The 19,132-nt window shown below is 39.0% G+C and overlaps 2 long non-coding RNA genes across 7 annotated transcripts in view; one reads left to right on the top strand and one right to left on the bottom strand.

Annotated features, from left to right (window-relative positions):
* LOC143644593 (uncharacterized) overlaps positions 1-19,132 on the top strand; it is a 369,167-nt gene that overhangs the window by 216,455 nt on the left and 133,580 nt on the right. The gene's annotated exons all lie outside the window — the stretch shown is intronic.
* The window catches only part of LOC143644609 (uncharacterized), a 77,622-nt gene continuing 72,609 nt past the window's right edge, over positions 14,120-19,132 (bottom strand). Inside the window, exon 5 of the long non-coding RNA XR_013156786.1 lies at positions 14,120-14,549. This is a non-coding gene — a long non-coding RNA (uncharacterized LOC143644609). The remainder of the gene's footprint in view (positions 14,550-19,132) is intronic.

Raw genomic sequence — 19,132 nt, 5'->3', positions numbered from 1 at the left:
TCAGTGGGACCATACAGTATTTGTCCTTTAGTTTTTGGCTGGACTCACTCAGCATAATGTTCTCTAGGTCCATCCATGTTATTACATGCTTCATAAGTTTATCTTGTCTTAAAGCTGCATAATATTCCATCGTATGTATATACCACAGTTTGTTTAGCCATTCTTCTGTTGATGGACATTTTGGCTGTTTCCATCTCTTTGCAATTGTAAATAACGCTGCTATAAACATTGGTGTGCAAATGTCCGTTTGTGTCTTTGCCCTTAAGTCCTTTGAGTAGATACCTAGCAATGGTATTGCTGGGTCGTATGGCAATTCTATATTCAGCTTTTTGAGGAACCGCCAAACTGCCTTCCACAGTGGTTGCACCATTTGACATTCCCACCAACAGTGGATAAGTGTGCCTCTTTCTCCGCATCCTCTCCAGCACTTGTCATTTTCTGTTTTGTTGATAATGGCCATTCTGGTGGGTGTGAGATGATATCTCATTGTGGTTTTGATTTGCATTTCTCTAATGGCCAGGGACATTGAGCATCTCTTCATGTGCCTTTTGGCCATTTGTATTTCCTCTTCTGATAGGTGTCTGTTCAAGTCTTTTTCCCATTTTGTAATTGGGTTGGCTGTCTTTTTGTTGTTGAGTTGGACAATCTCTTTATAAATTCTGAATACTAGACCTTTATCTGATATGTCATTTCCAAATATTGTCTCCCATTGTGTAGGCTGTCTTTTTACTTTCTTGATGAAGTTCTTTGATGCACAAAAGTGTTTAATTTTGAGGAGCTCCCATTTATTCATTTCCTTCTTCAGTGCTCTTGCTTTAGGTTTAAGGTCCATAAAACCACCTCCAATTGTAAGTTTCATAAGATATCTCCCTACATTTTCCTCTAACTGTTTTATGGTCTTAGACCTAATGTTTAGATCTTTGATCCATTTTGAGTTAACTTTTGTATAAGGTGTGAGATATGGTCTTCTTTCATTCTTTTGCATATGGATATCCAGTTCTCTAGGCACCATTTATTGAAGAGACTGTTCTGTCCCAGGCGAGTTGGCTTGACTGCCTTATCAAAGATCAAATGTCCATAGATGAGAGGGTCTATATCTGAGCACTCTATTCGATTTTATTGGTCAGTATATCTATCTTTATGCCAATACCATGCTGTTTTGACCACTGTGGCTTCTTAATATGCCTTAAAGTCCAGCAGCGCGAGACCTCCAGCTTCGTTTTTTTCCCTCAAGATGTTTTTAGCAATTCGGGGCACCCTGCCCTTCCAGATAAATTTGCTTATTGGTTTTTCTATTTCTGAAAAATAAGTTGTTGGGATTTTGATTGGTATTGCATTGAATCTGTAGATCAATTTAGGTAGGATTGACATCTTAATTATATTTAGACATTTAGTCTTCCAATCCATGAACACGGTATGCCCTTCCATCTATTTAGGTCTTCTGTGATTTCTTTTAGCAGTTTTTTGTAGTTTTCTTTATATAGGTTTTTTGTCTCTTTAGTTAAATTTGTTCCTAGGTATTTTATTCTTTTAGTTGCGATTGTAAATGGGATTCGTTTCTTGATTTCCCCCTCCGCTTGTTCATTGCTAGTGTATAGAAATGCTACAGATTTTTGAATGTTGATCTTGTAACCTGCTACTTTGCTGTACTCATTTGTTAGCTCTAGTATTTTTGTTGTGGATTTTTCCGGGTTTTCGACGTATAGTATCATATCGTCTGCAAACAGTGATAGTTTTACTTCTTCCTTTCCAATTTTGATGCCTTGTATTTCTTTTTCTTGTCTAATTGCTTTGGCTAGAACCTCCAACACAATGTTGAATAATAGTGGTGATAGTGGACATCCTTGTCTTGTTCCTGATCTTAGGGGGAAAGTTTTCAATTTTTCCCCATTGAGGATGATATTAGCTGTGGGTTTTTCATATATTCCCTCTATCATTTTAAGGAAGTTCCCTTGTATTCCTATCTTTTGAAGTGTTTTCAACAGGAAAGGATGTTGAATCTTGTCAAATGCCTTCTCTGCATCAATTGAGATGATCATGTGATTTTTCTGCTTTGATTTGTTGATATGGTGTATTACATTAATTGATTTTCTTATGTTGAACCATCCTTGCATACCTGGGATGAATCCTAGTTGGTCATGATGTATAATTCTTTTAATATATTGTTGGATACGATTTGCTAGAATTTTATTGAGGATTTTTGCATCTATATTCATTAGAGAGATTGGTCTGTAGTTTTCTTCTTTTGTAATATCTTTGCCTGGTTTTGGTATGAGGGTGATGTTGGCTTCATAGAATGAATTAGGTAGTTTTCCCTCCACTTCGATTTTTTTGAAGAGTTTGAGGAGAGTTGGTACTAATTCTTTCTGGAATGTTTAATAGAATTCACATGTGAAGCCGTCTGGTCCTGGACTTTTCTTTTTAGGGAGCTTTTGAATGACTAATTCAATTTCTTTACTTGTGATTGGTTTGTTGAGGTCATCTATGTCTTCTTGAGTCAAAGTTGGTTGTTCATGTCTTTCCAGGAACCCGTCCATTTCATCTAAATTGTTGTATTTATTAGCGTAAAGTTGTTCATAGTATCCTGTTATTACCTCCTTTATTTCTGTGAGGTCAGTAGTTATGTCTCCTCTTCCATTTCTGATCTTATTTATTTGCATCCTCTCTCTTCTTCTTTTTGTCAGTCTTGCTAAGGGCCCATCAATCTTATTGATTTTCTCATAGAACCAACTTCTGGTCTTATTGATTTTCTCTATGGTTTTCAATTTGATTTATTTCTGCTCTAATCTTTGTTATTTCTTTCCTTTTGCTTGCTTTGGGATTAGTTTGCTGTTCTTTCTCCAGTTCTTCCAAGTGGACATTTAATTCCTGCATTTTTGCCTTTTCTTCTTTTCTGATATAGGCATTTAGGGCAATAAATTTCCCTGTTAGCACTGCCTTTGCTGCGTCCCATAAGTTTTGATATGTTGTGTTTTCATTTTCATTCGCCTCGAGGTATTTACTAATTTCTCTTGCAGTTTCTTCTTTGACCCACTTGTTGTTTAAGAGTGTGTTGTTGAGCCTCCACTATTTGTGAATTTTCTGGCACTCCGCCTATTATTGATTTCCAACTTCATTCCTTTATGATCCGAGAAAGTGTTGTGTATGATTTCAATCTTTTTAAATTTGTTAAGACTTGCTTTGTGACTCAGCATATGGTCTATCTTTGAGAATGATCCATGAGCACTTGAGAAAAAGGTGTATCCTGCTGTTGTGGGATGTAATGTCCTATAAATGTCTGTTAAGTCTAGCTCATTTATTGTAATATTCAGATTCTCTATTTGTTTATTGATCCTCTGTCTAGATGTTCTGTCCATTGATGAGAGTGGTGAATTGAAGTCTCCAACTATTATGGTATATGTGTCTATTTCCCTTTTCAGTGTTTGCAGTGTATTCCTCACGTATTTTGGGGCATTCTGGTTCGGTGCGTAAATATTTATGATTGTTATGTCTTCTTGTTTAATTGTTCCTTTGATTAGTATATAGTGTCCTTCTTTGTCTCTTTTAACTGTTTTACATTTGAAGTCTAATTTGTTGGATATTAGTATAGCCACTCCTTCTCTTTTCTGGTTGTTATTTGCATGAAATATCTTTTCCCAACCTTTCACTTTCAACCTATGTTTATCTTTGGGTCTAAGATGTGCTTCCTGTAGACAGCATATAGAAGGATCCTGTTTTTTAATCCATTCTGCCAGTCTGTGTCTTTTGATTGGGGAATTCAGTCCATTAACATTTAGTGTTATTACTGTTTGGATAATATTTTCCTCTAACATTTTGCCTTTTGTATTATATATATCATATCTGACTTTCCTTCTTTCTACACTCTTCTCCACACCTCTCTCTTCTGTCTTTTTGTATCTGATTCTAGTGCTCCCTTTAGTAGTTCTGGCAGAGCTGGTCTCTTGGTCACAAATTCTCTCAGTGACTTTTTGTCTGAGAATGTTTTAATTTCTCCCTCATCTTTGAAGGACAATTTTGCTGGATATAGGAGTCTTGGTTGGCAGTTTTTCTCTTTTAGTAATTTAAATATATCATCCCACTGTCTTCTAGCTTCCATGGTTTCTGCTGAGAAATCTACATATAGTCTTATTGTGTTTCCCTTATATGTGATGGATTGTTTTTCTCTTGCTGCTTTCAAGATCCTCTCTTTCTCTTTGACCTCTGACATTCTAACTAGTAAGTGTCTTGGAGAGCGCCTATTTGGGTCTAATCTCTTTGGGGTGCGCTGCATTTCTTGGATCTGTAATTTTAGGTCTTTCATAAGAGTTGGTAAATTTTCAGTGATAATTTCTTCCATTAGTTTTTCTCCTCCTTTTCCCTTCTCTTCTCCTTCTGGGACACCCACAACACGTAGATTTGTGCGGTTCATATTGTCCTTGAGTTCCCTGATACCCTGTTCAAATTTTTCCATTCTTTTCCCGATAGTTTCTGTTTCTTTTTGGAATTCAGATGTTCCATCCTCCAAATCACTAATTCTATCTTCTGTCTCTTTAAATCTATCATTGTAGCTATCCATTGTTTTTTCCATCTTTTCTACTTTATCCTTCACTTCCATAAGTTCTGTGATTTGTTTTTTCAGTTTTTCTATTTCTTCTTTTTGTTCAGCCCATGTCTTCTTCATGTCCTCCCTCAATTTATCGATTTCGTTTTTGAAGAGGTTTTCCATTTCTGTTCGTGTATTCAGCATTAGTTGTTTCAGCTCCTGTATCCCATTTGAACTATTGGTTTGTTCCTTTGACTGGGCCATATTTTCAATTTTCTGAGCGTGATCCGTTATCTTCTGCTGGCGTCTGGGCATTTAGTCAGGTTTCCCTGGGTGTTGGACCCAACAGGTTGAAAGATTTTTCTGTGAAATCTCTGGGTTCTGTTTTTCTTATCCTGCCCAGTAGGTGGCGCTCATGGCACACGTTTTTCTGCGGGTTCCACCATTAAAAGGTGCTGTGGGTTCTTTAACTTTGGAAAACTCTCACCGTGGGGGAGGTTTGCCAGCCGAAGCGGCTTGGAAGAATGCCAGCCGGCCCGGGGGTCTGAACACGGCGAGGGTCACCAGCCACCGCAGCCCGGGAGAGCGCCCGACCAAATTTCCTAGTCGTCCCGGGGCACCAAACGTGGCGGGAGGGCGCCAGCCGCCGCAGCCCAGTAGAGTGCACCGTTCCCAGCCGGACCAGGGAGTCATGTGTTTGGAATATACTCCCCCGGTCACCGTTCTCCGCGGTATGGGGATTTCCAACACAACTCTCTCAGTTGGTCCGGGGGCCTCGCGTGGTGGGGGCGCCATCCGCTGTGGCCCAAGGGGACCGCCTGCCCAATTCTGCCAGCTGGCCTGGGAAGGCGGAAGGGAGGGACTCCGGCCGCTTGCCGTCCCGCCCAGGAAAGCCCGCACCCCTCGGCGTTCTCACCAGAGCTGGTTCTCCCAGACAGTCAGCCATTCCAGGATGGGATACGCCGTCCCTTTGATCTCCGTCGTGGCTCTGGGAGCTGCTCTGTATCGTCTCCACTCCCCCAGTAGCTGTTCTGGAGGAGGAAAGGTGAGGGTGGCAAGGCTGTCAAGGATGGTGGCGGAGGAGCCGGTGAAGGTGGAAGAGGGCACAGTGGTGGTTGGAGAGCCGCTGGAGTAGGAGGAGAAAGGGAAGGATAAGATGGCGGATGGAGCGCCACCGGAGCAGGAGCGGAAAGGAAAGGATAAGATGGCGGATGGAGCGCCGCCGGAGCAGAAGGGGAAACAGAAGGGCAAGATGGTGGCGGGAGCTCTACCGGCGGAGAAAGAGGGAGAGGAGGGCTGGCTGGCGGTGGGAGCGCCGCCGGCGGAGAAAGAGGGAGAGGAGGGCTGGCTGGCGGCGGGAGCGCCGCTGGCCGAGAAAGAGGGAGAGGAGGGCTCTTGTTTGCTTTTTTTATAAACAGACTAGTAGACAAGCGTGACTTTTCAATTGAGCAAATATTTAGATGTTCTCTTCTGAAGATGTCGCAGTGTCTTGCTTGTTGATGCATATGTAATTCTTCTCTATAAATTATTTTGCTATTGGCCATGGAAGAAAGAACCACCTCATTCATACTGTTGAAGTTTTGTTCCCCAATTTCATAGAAGAATTTATTTTCCAAACATGAGAATTGATCAATGAAAACTTGTGATCCCTAGGAGCCTTAAAAGGGATTTGCATCGTCAACCACTGACTCAGGATTTGTCCTGGTAGTTGATAAAAGTTATATAAACATAAGGTTTTGTCTTTTTTTTAAACCTCAGTAACCAGAGTCTCCAGTAGGAGAAGAGGAGACTTGGACTTGTTACTCATTAGTTGCTACAGATGCTACAGATGCCCTTCCAAAGAAAGTTAATAAAAAAGGTGCTATGCCATGCATCTGTTTTGGAAGATATTGCTCACAATTTTCTCATGAGAAAATACAGAGGTGAGTTCATTTGCTCCATATCAATTTTTTAAGGAGGCTATGGACTATTCCTGTTCCCAAGCAGTTATGTAGAACTGCCAGGCCAGAAGAGAAAAGGCATTTCTAAAACACATTCCAAATTAAGCTTCCTGATTAGTTCATTTTGTTAACCACTGAATTCTCAGCACCCCAGACAGTACTGGCCCAGGATACTCTGTAAATATAGAAGATTTCACTATATGTCAAAATTATGTTTTAAAAAAGTATGCAGGAGGTGATTTTGTCTCTCCTATTTGCTAAATGACATTACAAGGAATTGTAATTTGTAGTAAAAAAAGTCATCAGTGAGAATTATTTAGTTTTTAATAGATGCCAAGGGTATAGCAGAAGAAAGCATTTCAATTGGACAAATATTTAGCATTTTCTTCTTAGAAAAAATTTATACATGGGAATTATTTTCAGGGCAATTTAATGCAAAACAAGAGTATGTGCCCCATTCCCAGACCTTGAACATATAACACATTAAAACCATTGAAACTGTCTTATATATGTTAAATATTTAAAATAAATTATATCAATAAAAAATAAAATTTTATATAACCATTCCTGCTTTAAAAAGTTAACTCTCATCTGCATGGGAGAAATACAGGTGCTCATTAAGCTCTAACATCAAAAGCAGAAAGCACACAAGGAAATTCCCAAGAAGGAGGAAGTTATATAGGTGAAGAGGGAGGAGTAGAGGAGAAGTCCACAGCCATCTCTGTAAAGTCCTTGTCAACACTGGCAAGATGAAGGACAGAGAGCATATGCAATCTCTTGGAAACTTGAATTTCTGCTTCCTTGTCGTTATTCTTCAAGTCAGTGAAAAAGGAATAAAGTGTGGACTGTCTTCCATTATGAATCTTAACTTTGGTTATTTCAAGACACCATGCTTTCCTTCTCTTTGAGCCAAAGGTAGTACTTACCAAAAACCTGTGAAATATGGCTTCAAGTGAAATATATCTTAAATAAGTGAGTTGTAGAAGTACAAAGTGATGTAAAAACGAGTCAATATTTAATGTGTCCCTCCAGTATCTATTGAATTCACTAATAACGAAATAATGATTTCCAATTCAACTTCACAAGCCCACCTTCTTGAAGATTCCCTTGAATTCATTCTTGATACTTTTGAAAGTGCCCCATTCTCTTACTGCCTTATTTCCTTAGTGTCCCCTCCCTTGTTCCCCTCTATCATTCTTCAGGTTTTCAATGTCTCAATCATTTGTTCAAACATGTGCTAATTAATTAACTATTTAATCCTTCCATCCTTCTGTGCCCTGACAGTAAGTGGCTCCTTGAATCTTGGACCCTCAGTGTCTGGGTCTATTCACCCCAGTCCTGGCTGTGGTGGTTCTGTGACAGCCACAGGAAGCAAGAGCAATAGCCCCTTAAGAGAATGCATTAAAATTAAGTTAAAATTTAATAAAAATTAAAATCAATGTCAATTTGCTCTATGTGTAGAGAGGGTCTAAACTTAAAAAAAAAAACAACAGTTGAAATCACATAGGAAACATCAGCAAATTATGAAATTTCTCTACTTTAAAAAGTAGCATAAGCCATATTAGAAGGCATACTACAATGTGGATATATATTTGCAACATATATGGCACATAAGGGGTAAATATATTTACTACTGTAGAGCCTAATACAAACCAAATTTAAAAAACCAAGACCTATAGCAAAAAAAAGAGAAAAGATCAAATATTTACTTCATGAAAGGGAAAAAACAAATGGCTAGCAAATATTTGAAAGTGCTGGACTTTAATAAGAAGGAAATTCATTTTAAAGCAAGATAACTTTTCTACTTACTAAATATACAAATATAAACTTTTAAAAATTACTCTAAGCTGGTGAAGGCATAGTGAATCTATCCTTGGCGGACCAGATACGGAAAATTTCTGTTTGTCACAATTTCCCCAAGATGGATTTACTATTTGCTTTCTCTGTTTCCTGACTTAGTCTCTATGGATTAGTTTGCCAACCTCAATTTATGGGACCTTTGAATTAACTCTTTTTGGGGCTATCTGCCCTTTCTTGATACTGCATTTTGGTTGATGCAAACAAGTCCTACCGTGACAGTTCTTCCTAACTTTGAATCTCAAAGAGCATGGGCTTTGGGCTCTTTATACAAACAAATCTACTTCCTTCTGAAAGCTCTGCCTACTAAGGAGGAGGCTGCCACATATGAGGTGTCCAACTCATTCTGGTTAGCCTTTGACTTTCCTGGTTTTAGCACTGAAAGTTCCTAGTCCTAGAAAACCCTTCAGTCCTGAGCAAGCAGAGATGGTTGGTATCCCGACTACCATGTGAAATTAAACAAGATATCCTGTTGCACCCTTTCCCCAGTCTTGAATGCTTTGTTTCTTGTATAATCAACTCTTTAGCATTATTCATGGGAGGTTGTGAGTACAGGCTTGAGAAGTATGCACGTCATCCAGTAGGCAGCAACAACTCATTGATGGCTTTTGAACATAGGAGTGACATGTAGTAAGTGTCATTTTATGAACATTAGCATGGAAATAGTGTTCATGATGGATCAGCTCATGGACTAGCTTCTTAGCTAGTCATTAGGGCCATGAGAAATCCCCTGGACCTGGTGCTATATCACTGCCACCTGCTGAACTCAGCTTTTTGATGAGGAGACATCATATGCCTTCTCATATCAGAAAAGGTGCATAAGGCCAAGGGAGTATGCAAGGATCCTCTCTGTTAATCAGTTACATCCTTGTTGAGCTGTTGCCGAGGTGCCTCTTCTGTTCACACTCTCTTGAAAGATTTCCTTATCAAATAAAAGGCAAGATTTCTATTTCTTTTCTATTTTTTTTTCTATTTTTTTTTCCTCATGATCCAACCCATATTCTTATTTTTTCCCACCTGCCTTGACACTTGTCTTGGACCTTGGACTGTAAATTTGTGTTTATCCCTTGCAACGCATTCCCATGTATATACTCAATCATACTTTAGCTTGGACCACATCTGATTGCAAATTTGGAACATACTTTCTGCTTGCCATCTTGGGTTTTGAAATTGATTTGCTTCTCTCCCTTGTTCAGGAAACTTTGAGTTTGATATTAGCATCTTGCTTTGATCTCAAGATCAAAACTCCTAGTAATGATCTGATGGGAGGAGGGTCAATGGTACCCACCTCCAGGGTCTCTGCTTATGTACTCCCTTAGCCATTCTGCCCTACTAACATGGCTCTGAGTTTTAGACCCTGTGAAGGAATTTCATTTTCCAATTCACCAAGGAAAGATCAGTTAGGGAATCTTAGAGTAATGACAATAGGGATATGAAATAGAGATTCCAGCCTGTTAGCCCGTTTTACAACCCTTTCTCAGATAATTTGTTCTGTTCATGGCTTAAAGATTTAGAAGCCATGTTACACCACTCTCTGCCCCCCCTCATTGGATAAGTAGTGGGTCTGCCACAAAGATAGATCCATTTAAGGGGGTTATCCCCCAAATTTAGATGATAAACAGAGACTGGATTCATTTTCAAACACTCAGGGACTAAGACTGCTGTTTTGGAGTAGCCATGATGCATTATGTATAAGGATATTGAACATAAGTATTTACAGTAAATGGAGAATGAGATGTCATTCATTTAGGTGACAAACAGATCTACTAAGTGCCAGCCTGCATTCTAGGCTTCAGGGATATGACAGTGAAATGCTCTCACTTCCTGGAGTTTGATCTATGGAGGTGGGAGAGAGACAATAAACAAAGAACACCACCTGAAATTATGATATAATTTTAATAGCCATGAATAAAGGAAAGCAACATAAAGGATGAGGAAGGGATGGCTATAAAACACACCATGGTGGGTGGTACAATAGTGGCTCAGTGGCAGAATTCTTGTCTGCCATGCCGGAGACCTTGGTTCAACTGCCAGTGCCTGCTCATGCAAAAAATATATATATACATATATATACCATGGTGATAAATTTATAGGGCTTAATCATGCATTACTTTTAACCATTTGTGGTGAAAACATAATTCGATTTATGGAAAAACTCATTATAAACAGTGGTTCTCAACCAAGAATGATTTTGCCCTCCAAGGAACATTTGACAATATCTGGAGATACTTTTGATTGGAGTAGGGGCTTTTTCCAACATCTATCTTGGGTAGAGTTTGCTAAACACTTTACAATGCACAAGATGGTTTTCCCAGCAAAGAGTTGTCCAACCCCAAATGTCAAGAGTGCTGAGGACAGGAAACCCTGCCCTACAGTATTTTAGAAGCAACAGAATGTGCTTGGTCACAACAATGAACCTTCATAATATCTTCTCTAATTTGAAAGAAAGACAAAGAGTAATGAAAATATACTGACAAATTCAAATCTGTGGCTCTCTGAGGTTGAATCAACTGATGTAGCTCGATAGGACAGCAGCTTCTCCATCTCTTGTCCACTGAAACAGTGTATCCCCTGAAAGAGGATCAAATTCTCAGATAGAGGAGTTCTCAAACAGATGCAGATGATACATTTGGGAATGAATGTCTTGCCAATGCAATTTTTTAAAATTCTTACCCTTGCTCCTGGTATAGTTTTGTGGATAAGCATCAGATGTTGCCAACTTACCATCAATGTACAGATCCAAATCAATTAGATTGTTATTCATTTTTATAAATGAATGGAAGAAAAACTCCCCCCAACGACCTTGCAAATTCAATTCGGTAAATAAATGTTTCCTAAATTGAATTGCAAAGCAATCCATTTTGATTCTTGGTGAAGGAGAGAGAGAGAGAGAGAGAGAGAGAGAGAGAGAGAGAGAAACTGGCTAGTGATGAGGAGAAAAGGATAAGGATACCACCATTCTGAGCATCATTTTCAGCTTTAGTTGTGAGATTGTCCATTTTATTTATTCACTTAAGAGAAGATTTATGTTATCTTATCACCTTTATAAATTCTCTTGTAGGGAAAAGGGGCTATTACCTGGGCATATTTCAGGGTGGAAAAATTTTACCAAGTTCTTTTGATGTTATCATTTTTTTCCTGCTCATCTCTGAATTGTATTAATGTATTCCACAAATATTTATTGAGTGCCTACTATATTCCAGGCACTCTTGTTGGTACTGGATACACCAGAGAATCAAACAGGCAAAGATGTCTGATCTCCAGTAGGGGAAGCAGACAATAAATCAGATGCTTGCTTAAAATGTTTGTGTTTGAGAGAGTATAAATGCCAAGGAGAAAAGTGAGTCAGAGAAGCATGATAGCTAGGGGGTGGGGATGGGATGGGAAGAGGATTATAATCTCAGATAAGGCCAGAGAGGGTTGCAATGCGATGGCTTCATTCAAAGGACTTCCCATATGAGGAAAAGTTGGAAGGAAGCTAGAGAACAGTCCTGATGTTGCCCGGAAGAAGCAAATACCTGTAGGAAGGATGAGCAATCGTTAATGCTCTTAGAAGAGACTACCCCAGGTATGTTCAAAACAGCGTGTACCTGGCTGATGGAGCATGTGAAAGGGAGGTGGGGAGGAAATGGGGGACCTGGGGTGTGCAGGTCTGACTAGGACTTTGGGGGTGTTGGCTTTTATGTTGAACGAAATGGGAGCTAGGAGAGGATTCTGAACAGAGGGGTGACTTGACATGACTTAAGTTATAACTGGATTATTGTAACTGCTGGGTGAAAGCATACCATTGATGACAGACACATGAGCTCATTGTAATAATTCAGGGGAGAGATAATGGTAGCTTATACCAGGGAGATAGAAACGGACATGGTTGTTTCAATACAATATTTCTCCTTTGTCGGCTAACTCTTGTTTCTCCATTTTTAGAAATTGTACTAATTCATTATTACCATTCATATTTCCTGCACTTTCATGAGTTTCTGGAACCCTCAATTTCATTATTATCCATCAGCCCGGCTGTGACAGATGCTGATCTTCATCTTCATATTGATTAATTTCATTTTCACATACATCACCTGCATTTTCAACATCTTTAGACCATTTTCACATGATGAGTCATTTGCAAACGACAGATTTTCATTACAGGAGTCATCTTCAGGGTAGGGATGTGTTGGTCTAGACTTAGGTCAAATGTTTGCCCAATTCTGCTTAGCATTCGTTCTCATGAAATGGTATGTGATGGGTTTTTTTTTTGAGTTCAGCCACTGTTGAGATGATTACAAACTGCTTTCTCTTATTTACTTGCCTATCAACTGGGAATTGTTTTATTCTTTTACATGGAGAATGTAATTCCAGCAATCACTACTTTTAAGTGAAAAGATAACTGTGCTCCGTTCTGATTTTATAACATGCCATTGTGGATTCCAGATTGGCTTATGGGGGAGGGGCCTCACTCCAGCCAGCACTGAATTGGCTAACAGAGGTCTTTTGTTTGTAGCAGGGGTTGCAAATTCAAATACCTCCTGGGATGTAATTGGGCAAATGGTGTGGGTATCGGGAAATGGGCAGTGGAAAGGACTGTGCCGAATTGGTGTCTAGTAGCGAGCCACAGCCAGAACAATCTGTTGTTGTCATGTAAAAATGTGGTTCCGGTATTGACATATCTCCTTATGAGGAGCAGGATACCACATTATTATGGAAATTCTGACTTTTTTTTTTCACTTTTCAGAACAAAATAGGTCAGACCAAAGTTCTCCAGTTTAACTTTTGTTTCACAAGGACACCTTTGCACTTCCTGCATTTATTGTGCTGCCTTTGCTGTTAATGACAACAGTGTGGATTCTGTATAGCTGAGTAGAGAATCTTTATCTCAGGGAGATTTTAGTAACCTAACCTTTTTTTGAACAGCTGGTTTTATGGGTTGAATTGTGTCCCCCACCAAAAGAGATATGCTCAAGTCTTTATCCCCAGTCCCATGAATTTGCATTTATTTGGACATAGGGTATTTGAAGATGTTATTGATTAGGATGAGGCCAAACTGGATAGGGTGGGTCCTCTAATATGACTGGTGTCATTATAAGAAGGGGCTGATTCAACACAGAGTAAGATGTCGTGTGATGACTGAAGCAGAAATTGAAGTTTAAGGCTTGCTGGTAACCCACCAGAAGCTAGGAAGAGGCAAGAAAGGATTCTTTCCTACAGATTTTAGACTTCTAGCCTCTAGAACTTTGAGACAATGCACTTTTGTTGTTTTTAGCCATCCAGTTTCTGGCACCTTTTTGGAGCATTCCTATCAAGCTAAGACTACTGGTGTCCAGGTAGACTGAGAATTGAACCCTGGCCTGTACTGACTCAGAAGCTCTTGGCCCTGTGCATACTGCACACCAGTTAATAGATGGTGTTAATAGAATTTGAACCCTGGCCTCTTTCTAAAGAGCCGCGAGAGTCACTTCATAGGAGATACCAGATAAGCAGAAAAGATAAGTCTACTCTTGGGCCCTAGACTGACTAGTGATCACTTATGGCCTATGTCAGTTTAGGCAATTGACTTAGCCTCTATATAATCCCCTCACCTATATAATGGGGATTGTATAGTATAATAATAACAATAATAATACCTATCTCAGAGGGTTGTTTTGAACATTAAATGAGATAATATATTCAAGTGTTCAGCACAGTGCCTGGCATAATAGTAGTGCTCAGTAATTCATAGGTAGTCCTTAGTGATGATTCCTCTTATGTGGGAAACACTGTTATGTGTCTATCCACATTGACAACATCATGGAAATAATTTGCCTCTAACATTAGGCCCTATGACAGGGCACATCTGCTCTGAACTTTCTTCACCTGTGAGATCTGCAGGTGAAATTGGCTTCAGTATTTAAAGACTAAGGTCCCTGTCCTCCTCCCCTTCAAAATTCAGGAAAAATAACCCAGCCATGTCAGACATGGGGCATCACCAGGCTTTGAAGAAATCATCCTTTTTGGAGTATCTTTTCTTGGCCACCATGAGATTTAGAAGAAAAAACAAGATCTTTATTCAAACAGATCTAGTGAAATCTTTGGCCTTACAGCTTGTTTGCTCTGCAACTGGGGCCCAGGAACATGAGCCTCCAAGACTTTCATTCCAGAAATTCCAGAAAATTTGTCTTGATCTGGTTCTCTCTGTCTCTGTCCATCTCTTTCCTCTCACTACCATTGTATCCATTTTATTTTCATTTGTGAATTTTCTAAAAAAAATTTTTGTGGTAGCTTATTAATATTATTGTGGTAGCTTATATATAACAAAATTTCCCATGTTAACCATTTTAAGTGTACATTCATTGTATTTACAATGTTGTGCCACCATCAACACCATCCATTACCAAATGTTATATCATTCCAAACAGAAACTCTATACCCATTAAGCAATAACTCCCCATTTCTCCCTGCCCTCCCCCAGCCCCTAGTAACCCATAATCCACTCTTTGTTTCTATGAATTTCCTTCTTCTAGATATTTCTATAAGTGGACTCATGCAATATTTGTCTTTTTGTGTTTGTTTTATTTTACTTAGCATAGTATTTTCAAGGTTTATTCATGTTGTAGCATTTATCAGAACTTCATTTCTTTTCATGGCTGAGTAGTATTCTATTGTATGGATATACCATATTTTGTTTATCCCATCAGTTGAAGGACATATAGTTTTTTTCCACCTTTTGGCTATTATGAATAATGCTTCTAGGGAGGTTGGTGGTCAAGTATCTTTTTAAGTCCTAGTTTTCAATTCTCTGGGGTCTATACATAGAACATTTGTCAATTTTTAAACTCATTGCTGATAAGAATAAAAGTTGCATGAATGAGGCACAGGTCTAGAAAAAGGGAACCCAGACTTTCAGAAGTGAAAATTGATTTTATGAACAGCCAGCACCATCAGTTTGGAAAATGCTCCAAAATTCACACTTTAAAGTACATCAGTGTTACCTCGAGATCTTGTTAAAATGCAGATTCTGATTCAGCAGGTCTGGGTATGACCTGAATTTCTGCTTTTCTGACAAGGTTACAGTGCTGATGCTGTTTGTCCATGGGCAGCTCTTTGAGTAGTAAGGCTTTATAGAACTGCCACATTCATCTCCTTTTCCTCCTCCTCTTTCTCTTCATCCTCAAATTAATACGTATTTTTCTTCCAGCATCAACATTCAGAATGAATGAGAAATCATGTTTTATTCAGTATACTCATTTTTCCATTTTATTTAAAAGTGACCATATTTCAAACTATATAATAAGTTAAAATGACTCCCCCTTTCCCTCTCTCTCTCTCTCTCTCTGTTTTTGGTGGGAGTGGTTTTTCTAAGAACCAAACTACCATTGAGAAGACTATTTTCATGAACGAATATCTCAATGGCAAAAATATATGTTTATTATAGTGATAATAAAACAATAATTATACCTAATGCTTATTAAGCATATTCTTTGTCAAGGTCCATGCTAAGTATTTAACCTACGACATCTCTGTTCGTGATAGCCATATGGGTTGGGTATTGTTGCACTGATTCCAACTTTATACATGACAAAGAGAGGGTAAGAGAGTCTAAGTAATTAGTCCAGGGTCACAGAGCAGGTACATGGTGGAGGCAGGATTGAACCACAGCCTGGGATCCTTCAAAGCCTATAATCCTATAGAATTGGGGGACATGCCAGCCATGTGGGCTGAGTATGCTATATCCCGAGCAAAAATGGCACAAGGAAAGTTTTGTGGTCTTTTCTTATTGCTGGGTTTTCCAGAGTATTGTGTCAGGGAGCTGGGGATCAGAAGTTACCACAGCAGGAGATAGCCCCAGCTAGGAAGGAGGCTGAGCTGTTGAGAGGAGCTTCTTAAAAGGCATGACTCAAAAGGAAATTGCTTGAGATAATATTCTCTTATTCTGAACCTTGCAAAAGATGCAAAATGCCATTCACAGAAAGCTTGATTGTTGTGGTTCTCCAATACTGAGGAGTATGACAGGGATTAAAGAGAAAATCTGATCAAACTCCACCTGAAGATTTGGCCCTTGGAATGGACTTCTAGCAAATCAGTTAGCCTCACAAGTAGAGTGACATCCAGGGTGTGGAAAGAAGGGTTCCATGGATCCCTAGGGCAGGACCTTCAGGGAGTCCGCTGAAAATGGGATCTTTGAAGATGTTATTAATTAAGAAGAGGCCAAACTGGATTAGAGTGGGTTCTAATCCAATATAATTTGTGTCCTTATAAGGAGAGGAAATTTGGACATAGAGAAAGACAGAAGAAAAGATAGCCTTTGATGGAGGCAGAGATTTGAAGCCCTGCATTGTCTATAAGTCACTGCCAGAACCCTACAGACTTCAGAGGAACCATGGCTCTGCTGACCCCTTAATTCAGACTTCTAGTCTCCAGAATGAAGATAAATGTCTATTGTTAATACAATAGCCACCCAGTCTGGGGTACTTTGTTATGGCTGCCCTTGGAAACTAAGACACTTGGTTTCTATTTTTCTCTAGTAGTTTCAAATTTTATGTCTTGTTTCCCTTTTTCTGATGCTTATCTTTAAATTTTATCTCATGTACATGAAGATATTTTTCTAGCCATATTTTGAATTAAGAAGTAACTATTTTTTCCCTCTGAAGAAGAAAAAACCTTAGCATGTTTCCACTTCTGCTCTCCTGTCCTGTCTCCTAACTTACCATGTAGTGATCTTTTGGAATTTCAGTTCTAGATTTTAATTAAAAATATTTAGTCAACTCATTAAGTACTTAAATTTTACCTTGTGTTTTACTTGTTTCGTTTTCTGTTCTTTCTTGCGTGTCACCTTCCTCTGTCATAGATTCTTTGCTAATTTTCAAGTCACTTAGAGAAGATCTTTTCCATGTTAGAAAATGTTGGACTGCTAGTTTAATTAGGTTCTGAGTACTAAGTTTATAATTATTTCTCATTATTTCCCTTCTAGTTTCACTATCTTCTTAGTCTACAATATTATCAAGTAAATCTAACGACAATCAAATTTTGTTCTTTTTTGGTAAAGTATTGTATCTCTCTGGTATATTTTCAGATTTAATCTTTTTGGTTTTTTTGTTCTGAAATTTCACCACGATATGTATAGTGGTAGGTTTATTATTATAATTATTATTGTTAGTATCTTTCTTGATGGTCAAAGCACCCCTCCTACTTAAATATATTTTTCATTCTTCAGCTCTGAATTTTCTTGTAGCATTGCTTTTATTTGTTTTACAATTTCCTCCCCTTGTTCTAGAATTTCTTCCTGAAGAATAATAGAGACTCTGGATTTATCCTCTAGGCTGCTTTTAATTCTTCTTTTCATTTCATTTTGATGTATAATCCGGGAAAATCTTTAGCCCCCATTTTCAATATCACTAAATTGTTGTCAACATTTTGTTTTTTTAATCCAGCTACTGTTTTCATTTTTATTTCAGTAGCCATAATTTTCATTTCTCAGATATCTAGTTTATTTTTCATAACATTTTCATAGCATTTCATAACATTTCATAACATTTTCTTGAATCTCTCTGAGAATATATGTAACATAATTCTAACTTTTCTCCTTGCTCTATTAATATTTTCTCCAGTGTGAGTTTCTTTGGTGAGTTTGGAAACTATTTCATGGTGTTCCTTTTCCTCAGATGGGAAGTGGGTGATTGCTGTATGTTTATTTTCGTCCTTACATATCTGCATTCTCTTTCCCATTTGTTTTCCTCTCCTGCCCTTTTCTGAGGACTTTGAGATTGACAGAGTGTCTGCTGGCCACTGGGTCCAGGATTTCTGCTTCTTTCTAGAGTCCAGTAGCTTTCAGGGAGCACCGCTCTGCATCTGGTCTCCTAGTAAGTACAGGAGCTGCTGCAGAAAGTGGGTACAGTGATGTAAGTCCATTGTTCTGTGCCTGCTAAGAAAGGGATACCAGAAACTTCTTCACCCTCACTTGAATTGACAAATTAGTCAGTTATATAATTGCCAAAGGGCCTGCATTAATTTCCTAGGGCTGCTGTAACAAATTGCCACGAATTAGAGGGTTTAAAACACCCAGAAACTTATTCTTCCACATTTCTGGAGGCCAGAAGTCTGAAATCAGCATCACTGGACAGAAATTAAGTGCCTGAGGGGCTGTGCTGCATTCAGAGGCTCTAGGGGAAAATCTGCTCCGTGTCTCTTCCAGCTTCTGGAGGCTTCCAGCATTCCTTGGCTTGTGACTGCATCACTCCCATCTCTGCCATCCAGAGTCTCATTGCCTTTTCCTTTTCTCTGTGTGTCCAAAATCCCTCTGCCTCTCTCCTAAAATGACACTTGTGATTGTATTTAGAGCCCACATGGATAATCTAGGAGAATCTTGCCATTTCAAGATCCTTCATTTAATCATATCTACAAAGACCATTTTTCCATAGAATGTAACATTTACAGGTTCCAGCAACTAGGAACTGGTATCTGTGATGACCATTCTTCAGCCTGCTGCAAAGGCCATTTGTACCACTTCAAATGATTGATGTTGAGGTTAGAGCGCTTCTGCTATTGCTCCAATAGTCATTGAAGCTGCCCTCTTGCAACTCCGCCTTCCTCTGCTGTCTTACTGTTCCCACTCTTTCCCCTTCTTTCCAGCCCTCACTCCTTCCCAACACATCCCTGCCTTCTTCCCAAAACTTTCCATCCTTCCTAACTCTTTTTTCTTTTCCTTTTTTCTTCCACCCTTCCCCTTCTCTTTCTTTCTTCCCTTCATCAGTTCCCTTTTACTGTCCCCTTCCCCTCATCTTCTCTTGACCTCTCCTCTCCTTCTTTTTCCCTTTCCCTTCCTTATTTCCTCTTTGTTTCTCTC

The sequence above is a fragment of the Tamandua tetradactyla genome, chromosome 1 (assembly GCF_023851605.1).
Source record: "Tamandua tetradactyla isolate mTamTet1 chromosome 1, mTamTet1.pri, whole genome shotgun sequence".
In the NCBI taxonomy this organism is placed as follows: Eukaryota; Metazoa; Chordata; class Mammalia; order Pilosa; family Myrmecophagidae; genus Tamandua; species Tamandua tetradactyla.
Note: the sequence above shows the minus strand (reverse complement) of the source record. Positions and strands in the feature narration are given on the sequence as shown.